Here is a 7792-nt window from a genome sequence, read left to right as displayed (position 1 = left end):
ATGCAATATTTTTTTTGTGTATTAGACAACATCCGAAGGGTCAAATGGGCAAAGAGGGGAGATAGTTGCATTTGAGAAATGAGCAACCTAATGATAATCATTAACTATTCTACAAAGTTTGTATCAGGACTTGTATCCAATATAACTGAATTTTTTTTAATGTTTACTTTATTTTAGTTTGAGAGAGAGAGAGAGAGAGAGCACATGCAAGGGGGCAGGGCAGAGAGAGTGTTATGTCTTCCTTCCTTTCTTATGTTTCTTCAGTATGACTGACACAGAGGTAGAGGGTATCCATCCATGACTTATGCCTGCTACACTCCATTAAATAAAGAACCTCTAAAGTTCCTTTTTTCCCCCATCTGGCCTTTCTTGTATTTCCTCCAAAAAATATATTCAAGCATCCAAATAATTTTCCTTCTTTTTTTTTCCTTGTTTTCATTTTCTGTTTTCAAATCCTAACTCTGAAAACTTTAAAAATGAAAACATCTAGGGGAAAATAAGATACATAAGAGTTTAGTGTTTTATATTGGTATTTGTGGTACCTTAATACATCCATAAATTAATAAAAGTTAATATTTGTACTGATGAAAGTTTCATAACAAAAATTGCTGTGTGTGACATAACTACTGAATCCATGTATAATAATCTCTAGAAAATATCTTTGGAACACAGTGAATTATTCATGGAGAATTATTAACTATTATCCTGTGATTCATCCCACCATGAAAGAACTATACATTTTAGCTGAAAGTTTAACAAAACCATTTAAGTAGAGTAACAAATGTCAGATGACGTATGCGGTATGATGGAGAGGAAATTTAGCAGGGCTCTACTATCAAAGAGCTTTAAAAAAATTAGCATTCTCACCAAATCATTCTTACCAGTTAGCACCTTGTTTGGAAGCACAAGAAAAATAAAGCACAATAAAAAAATATGATGTTAAAGCAACAAGGTCCTTCAGTAACTAAAGCTCATCCTGTGGACCTTGAAGCAGAACAATATGACATAATTCTTGCAGAACAGGACATAGGTTAGGCTCCAGCTGCAGAGCAAACCATCTTGAGCATTGTCTGGGTCCTCAGGACTGCCTTGGCTTTTGTGGTCAGGGTATTCGAGGGGACATTGCTGCATGGTTAACAAAGTTTGCCAGAATTATTCATTTGCCTCCTGTGAGTCCAGGAAGGGTGAGATCTATGGCATCGGGGGCAGAGAAGGAGGATAAGATGTATATGGGTTAGGATATCGATTTCCCCATTTCTTGACTTTTGTCAAAGGTTGGAGCTGTCCTAGGCTCCTTGTTCCTGACTGATGGACCTGCACTCCCAGACTGGCAGGGCGGACAGAGCCCACGGGGCAAGCCCCTTGACTTACACACGAACGAGGAGGGAGATCACACCCGGATCAGAGGGAGGGAGGGATGTTCTTAAGATTCCTTGGAGCTTCTCACAACTCATTTGAGGTTCTGACAATGAGACAAATAGTGTTAAGGAATATTTTTTAACAATCAAAAGAAAAAGAATATCTTTTCTTTTTCTCTTCCTGAGCAAACAAAGTCCACATCCAGCTTCCCCTGACTTCCTGGAATGCAGTTCACCACATTCTGATTTTCAGTCCCTGGCTTCCTCAAAGTCACGACACAGCCAGCCAGTCGAGAGGCTGCAAGTTCCTTCCTCTTCTCTCTACCTGCCTTCAGGTGAGACTGTCCTACCCCTCAGGCCTTCAGCCCTTTGCCTTGGCCATCATGGGACTTCCTAAAATCCTGTTCATACATAATAACCAAGAGCAGAGGGTTTTCCTACTAAGTTTGATGGAGTGTGCCTACCTAGAATCCTGAAATAAATGAATAAAGCATACATATTTATTGCAATGACCAAAGACCTTGATCACTCTTCCTTTCTTATTGCTCACAGCCCTCTGTGTAAGAGAAGGGGAAGGGGATGAAAGCAGACATATATTCGTGTACCAATGTGTCTGTAACATGGACAAGGAAACTATCCTTGAGGGCTATGGAAACTACCACCTAAAATGAAGTATGGGAGGTTGTTTATGGATTTCAATTTGCCATGAGCGCTGCTTCTATAGAATGAAGGTCTTTTAGGTACAGTTTCTCACTCTCCCTTATCTCAGAAAGCTCAGAACCACGGCTGTTGTTCTAGCTACAAAACAGATTAGGACATAAGAGAAAAGTGCAGGAAGTGAGGAGGTTCCTTAGTCCATCTGGAGAAATGAGATGCTTGCCCTCCCAACATCCTCTTTTCCAGGACTGTCATATTCCCACTCTCAAATGAGGTCTTAGCAACATGTCCAAGTTGCTCCTCTGTAGACATTGGAAGAATGGGGGGATTGGCTAAATATATGAGTTAGGCTAGGCTCTGCTTTAGTAACCAAAAAGTCCTCAGATCTCAAGTACTTAAAACAGAAAAGATATATTTCTTATTGACCTAAAATCTAGTGGAATCAGACAGCCCTCTTCTAACCTGTAAGTTCATTTTCTGGGCCACGTGTTCTATAAAGTCACTGTGACAGGGGAAGAGAGAGATAGAGGAATCCTGTGGAATATTTTTAAGGGTCTGGCCTGGAACTTCTCTGCTCATTTTCTGTAATTTAACCACATGGTCTCATTCTAACTGCAAGAGAGGCTCATATAGCGCCTAGGTGGCTCAGTTGGCTAGGCGTCCGACTTTGGCTCAGGTCAATCTCACACTTTGTAGGTTCAAGCCCTGTGTCAGGCTCTGTGCTGACAGCTCAGAGTCTGGAGCCTGCTTCGGATTCTGTGTCTCCCTCTCTCTCTCTGTCTCTCCCTGCTTGTGCACTGTCTCCCTCTCTCTCCCAAAAAGAAATAAACATTAAATAAATAAACAAACATTGAAAATGTTTTTTAAAAAGACAGAGGCTGGAAAACATAGAGGAACAAGTAATATAATCACTACTTATACAAAACTATGCATCTGGAATGATATAAATAATTTCCGATGTTTATCACTTCCAAGCAAGACACTTCCATATAGGTGTCCACAAGTCCAATGCCATTGTCCGCTGACAACTCTCCTTTGACCCTGAATATATCCAGTACATTCAGAAGCTTTTGGGGTTTTTCTGGTGTTCATTCCCTGATTCTGTACATGAAGACATCCCATCTAACCTGTGTATTGGAACTTTGTTTTACAACAGCTGCTGATGCTCAGAAGCCTTGGGAAGGCCTGAAACAAAGGTTACAATCCATAGAATCTTGCCTTGTTGGGCTCACAGACTCCTCAGCAGCCCTTGGTGCATTGCGGTAGGAGCATCTTGCAATTGCTGTGTCCCCTGCGGGTACCCACGGCCTAATGGGGTAAAATAAAAACTTGGAGGTCAGAGCCACAAGAATGGCTGAAGTTAAAAAGACTGACAATACCAAGTGTTGACAAGGATATGGGGAAACTAGAACCTTCTTACATTACTGGTGGGAATGCAAAATGGTGCAGCCCTTTTGTAAAACAGGCTGGCAGTACTCATAAAGTGAACCAGACATTTACCATTTGGCCCAGCAATTCCACTGCTTAGGTATTTACCAAAGAGAAATACAAACCTATGTTCATAAAAATGTGTACAATATTGTTCATAGCAGTTTGATTTGTATAATCTCAAAACTGAAAACAACCCGAATGTCCACCAAGTGGTGAACGGAGAAACAAATTGTAGTGTCCCCATACCATGGACAACTGCCTTGTAATAGAAAGGAGCATGGATGAAAACATACAAGGACATGGCTCATTTTCCAAACTTAAAAAGTCTGGTTACATGGTTCAATTTAGAAGACATTCTGGAAAAGGAAACTTAGTAACAGAAAGCAGCTGAAGGGTTGCCTGCGCTGGGTAGCGGGTGGATGGGGGAGAAGATGAAGGGTAAAGAGGCACAAGGGAGCTTTCAGTATGTTGGAATGTTCTATGTCCTCACTGTGGAGGTGATTAAACGGCTCTATAGAATTGCCAAATTTATCAACCTGGACACTTAAAATCGATGAATTTTATTCTGTGTAACACCATAAACCCAAAAAGGGGGTGGAGGATATGGTGGCAGCTGGCAAAATTACTGACCAAACCAAACTAACAAACCAACACTCTGGCACAGTCCAGGGTGTGAATTCAACCGAGGGGCTGAACCCCAGTCCCCTCCCCTCCTGGCCTCTGCAGCGTGTGGGCTGTGGACGCGCTCAGCCCAAGCACCACGCCCTTGCCTTTTACAAAACCCTCCGAGCAGCTGCGCCCTCCTGTGGCCAAAGTTGCTGCTTCCATTTGCGGCAAAGCACGTTGCTGCTGCGGGCCTGCGGTTCTGAAGGTAGCTGCCACTGGTGTCACTGCGGTGTCCCGGGAGCCGCAGCACCCGGAGCAGCACCGGCCGCACCTTCTAGGAAACCGGTGCGCAAAGTCAAGCCGAGGGGAGAGAGGGCGCTTCTGCCAGATTGTTATCGGGACCGCGGTGTTTGGGGGATCGGAGACCTTCCTCCTCCTGCCTCCCACTTGGGTGCCTTGCTGGGTGCTGCACCTACGCTCAGATGCCAGCTGCCGCGGCCCACTGAGCAGGTGCATCTCAGATGCGCTCCTGCTCATCTCCGCCGGAGGGTCAGAGCCTGCAAGTACACTGAGGGGTAACCAGAGTTTTCTGCGCAGGCTTTGCCGTCTCCCAAAGACCTCCCTCCCCGCTCCGCCCCTCCTCACCCTTCCCCACCCTTCTGCAGCCTCAGTCAAGTTTCTGAGGTCACAGCCTTCCTTCCCGACTCCAGGGCCAGGGACTTTCACTTCCCTTGCCCAGGGAAGATTGGCAGCTGTTTTGTCCGCTCTCCTAGGCAGGCTTGCAGATTCCCGTCCCCAAGGAGGCAGGCGAGTCAGTTCCCTCGTCCTGGCCCCTTTGGCTAGTTTCTGCCTGCTTCCCATGGTCCTCCAGGATTAGAAATGAACCCGCTTACATTCGTGCCTATTTTCCTGTTGGGTTCATCCCACGCCCCCCCCCAGGGCATCGTCTGGGAAAAACTTGACCATGGAAGTGGTTTGAGCCCAGGATACCCTGCTTGGACCTAGTCTCCACAAGGGGATGCATTCCCTAGAGACATTCGGTGGGTGCCAGACTCCGCAGTCTCTTGCCGATTTTGGTTTTTAAAAGTTAGGTCAGGTTTTTTAATCGAATACATGCTGGTGGTAAACTGAAGCAGTATAAAAGTATACAATATAGGGGTGCCCGGGTGGCTCAGTCGGTTAAGCAGCCGACTTCGGCTCAGGTCATGATCTCGCGGTCCGTGAGTTCGAGCCCCGCGTGGGGCTCTGTGCTGACAGCTCAGAGCCTGGAGCCTGCTTCGGATTCTGTGTCTCCTTCTCTCTCTGACCCTCCCCCGTTCATGCTCTGTCTCTCTCTGTCTCAAAAATAAATAAACATTTAAAAAAAAAAAAAGTATACAATATAGGTCAGCTGCTCTCCTACCTTTGCCCACTGTCCTAAAGAAACCACCTCCGGGGAGCCTGGGTGGCTCAGTCGGTTAAGCGGCCGACTTCGGCTCAGGTCACGATCTCGCGGTCTGTGGGTTCGAGCCCCGCGTCCGGCTCTGTGCTGACCGCTCAGAGCCTGGATCCTGTTTCAGATTCTGTGTCTCCCTCTCTCTCTGACCCTCCCCTGTTCATGCTCTGTCTCTCCCATCTCAAAAATAAATAAAATGTTAAAGAAAAAAAAATTTAAAAAAATAATAAAATTAAAAAAAAAAAAAAAAAAAGAAACCACCTCCAACTTCATATTTCCTTCCAGCCATTTCCCAAGCCTGGATAGTGTATTTTGTCTACGTAAGCAAAGATGACATACCGATCAGTCTTTTGTTCTTTTAATTTATTGTGTCCTGGGGAAGTAACCTTTCTATATGTCTAGAGAGCTGCTTCATGCCTTTAAAGTAATGGTTCTCTAAGGGTGGTTGGTCCCCCAGGCCAGCTATGCCAGCATCATCAAAGAACTTTAGAAATGCACATTCTTAGGCCCTATCAAGGCCAAAGGAATCAGAAATGGCTGGCTGGGGCTTGTTGAGGAGTGTTTAACAAGCCCTCTTTGCTCAGGTTCAGGAACCACGGGGGTTGAAGTTTCCTTTTTCTATTATTTTGTTGTGCCATAATTTATTTAGCTAATTGGAAAAGATAAAATATTTTGAATTGTATTGTAAATAATAGATCTGATATTAACACCACTTAAAGACTGTTTTACTTCCACAAACCAGTGAGAGCAGAAAAGCCAAAATAAAGATGTTCTTAACTCCAAAAGACACTTCACGTTTTTCATGTGGGTTTGTTTATTATTACAAGACCCATGAGGTCATAGTTAGTAGTGCAGTGTCTCAGGTTGATAAGCAGTTAAATCTGTTATGCAAACATAGTTTGCAAGAAAACAAATACAGACCTCTAAAATAAGCATTTACGTTCAGTTTCCAATAACAAATACATGGTTTTAACGTTACAGGTCAGCAGTCTTGATAGATAACTGTGAAAACAAACTCTAAAAATTAGGAAAGATTGCTGCTCTTTTTATTTTTCTTAATCTTTATTTTTGAGAGAGAAAGAGAGAGAACACTGGGGGGAGGCAGAAAGAGAGGGGGGCAGAGGATCCAAAGCAGGCTCTGAGCTGACAGCGGAGAACCTGATGTGGGGCTCAAGCTCACGAACCATGAGATCATGACCTGAGCCAGAGTCTAGTGCTTAACCAACTGAGCCACCCAGGTGCCCCTGTTGTTAAACTTTAAAATGTTCTGCCAATATGCAAAGGCAAGGAAGAATGGTTTCTTATTGTAGTAATTCCATTTATATAATTATGATCCATTTGGATTTCTTTTTCTATTTAGGCTTCTTTCCTAATTTTCTATTAGATTGTTCGTTTTCCTTACTAATTTGCAAGTGTTCTTTCTATGTTAAGTAAATGAGTCCTTTGTTATTTGTAATACGAGTATCTTTTTTTTTCTTAGTTATCTTTTCACTTAATTCTTTCATACAGAAAATTTTAACCTTTATGTGATCGAATTGATTGATCTTTGTCTTTAGGGATTCTGGGTTTTAGGTCTTCCTTTGAAAAATGTTTCTTTCCCTGAGGTACAGAATGAAAAATTCATATTAAAAATCCAAAAGTACCTAATTAGTGAAAACACAGTTATTCTCCATGAGCCATCTGAAACTTGCTCCCACCAAGCATGATGAGATTCAGTAGAAATCACCACCCCTGCACTGTCAGGCCATTGATCTCAGCACTAATCTTGGCAGTTCCCAGGGATGCAGAGGGGTCAGTTCTAGGGGACTGACTCTGTGTGACACTTCCAGCCACAGTGGCCTTTACTCCATAGGTCAGGGAGACAATGTAAACGTTCTGCCAGTTGCCAAGTTTACCTATTCCTTCTATGCACCCTGGGATGGAGGAGATAACCACAGTTAGTGTCCACGTTGGACATACCGTGAGAGGTACTTGTACCAGGACACCATCCATCACCTGACCTCCGTGAGCTCCCATCTGAGTGGTGGCTCATGGCAATATTTCAGGTCTCCGGGTGTTTCATGTCAGTTCAGAGCCAGTATCTAATAACTCCTGGGGGGTTTGTATATTTCCTTCTCCAGCCCCAGTTACCAGGGTAAATGGCCACAGTTTGCCCTGGGAAAGCTTTGGAAGAAAATTTTAATTATACTTTATGGCTGCATTATACATTTGTTCTGGAGCTCTGGGGCTCTGAACTAAAGAAGAGGTCATGCATCCCCCTAGGATAATTTGAGTTAGGTTTCTGCCAATAAATTCACATTTTTTC

Source organism: Panthera pardus, unplaced genomic scaffold (genome assembly GCF_024362965.1).
Source record: "Panthera pardus isolate Hobbes unplaced genomic scaffold, ASM2436296v1 HiC_scaffold_8, whole genome shotgun sequence".
Classification (NCBI taxonomy): domain Eukaryota; kingdom Metazoa; phylum Chordata; class Mammalia; order Carnivora; family Felidae; genus Panthera; species Panthera pardus.
Note: the sequence above shows the minus strand (reverse complement) of the source record.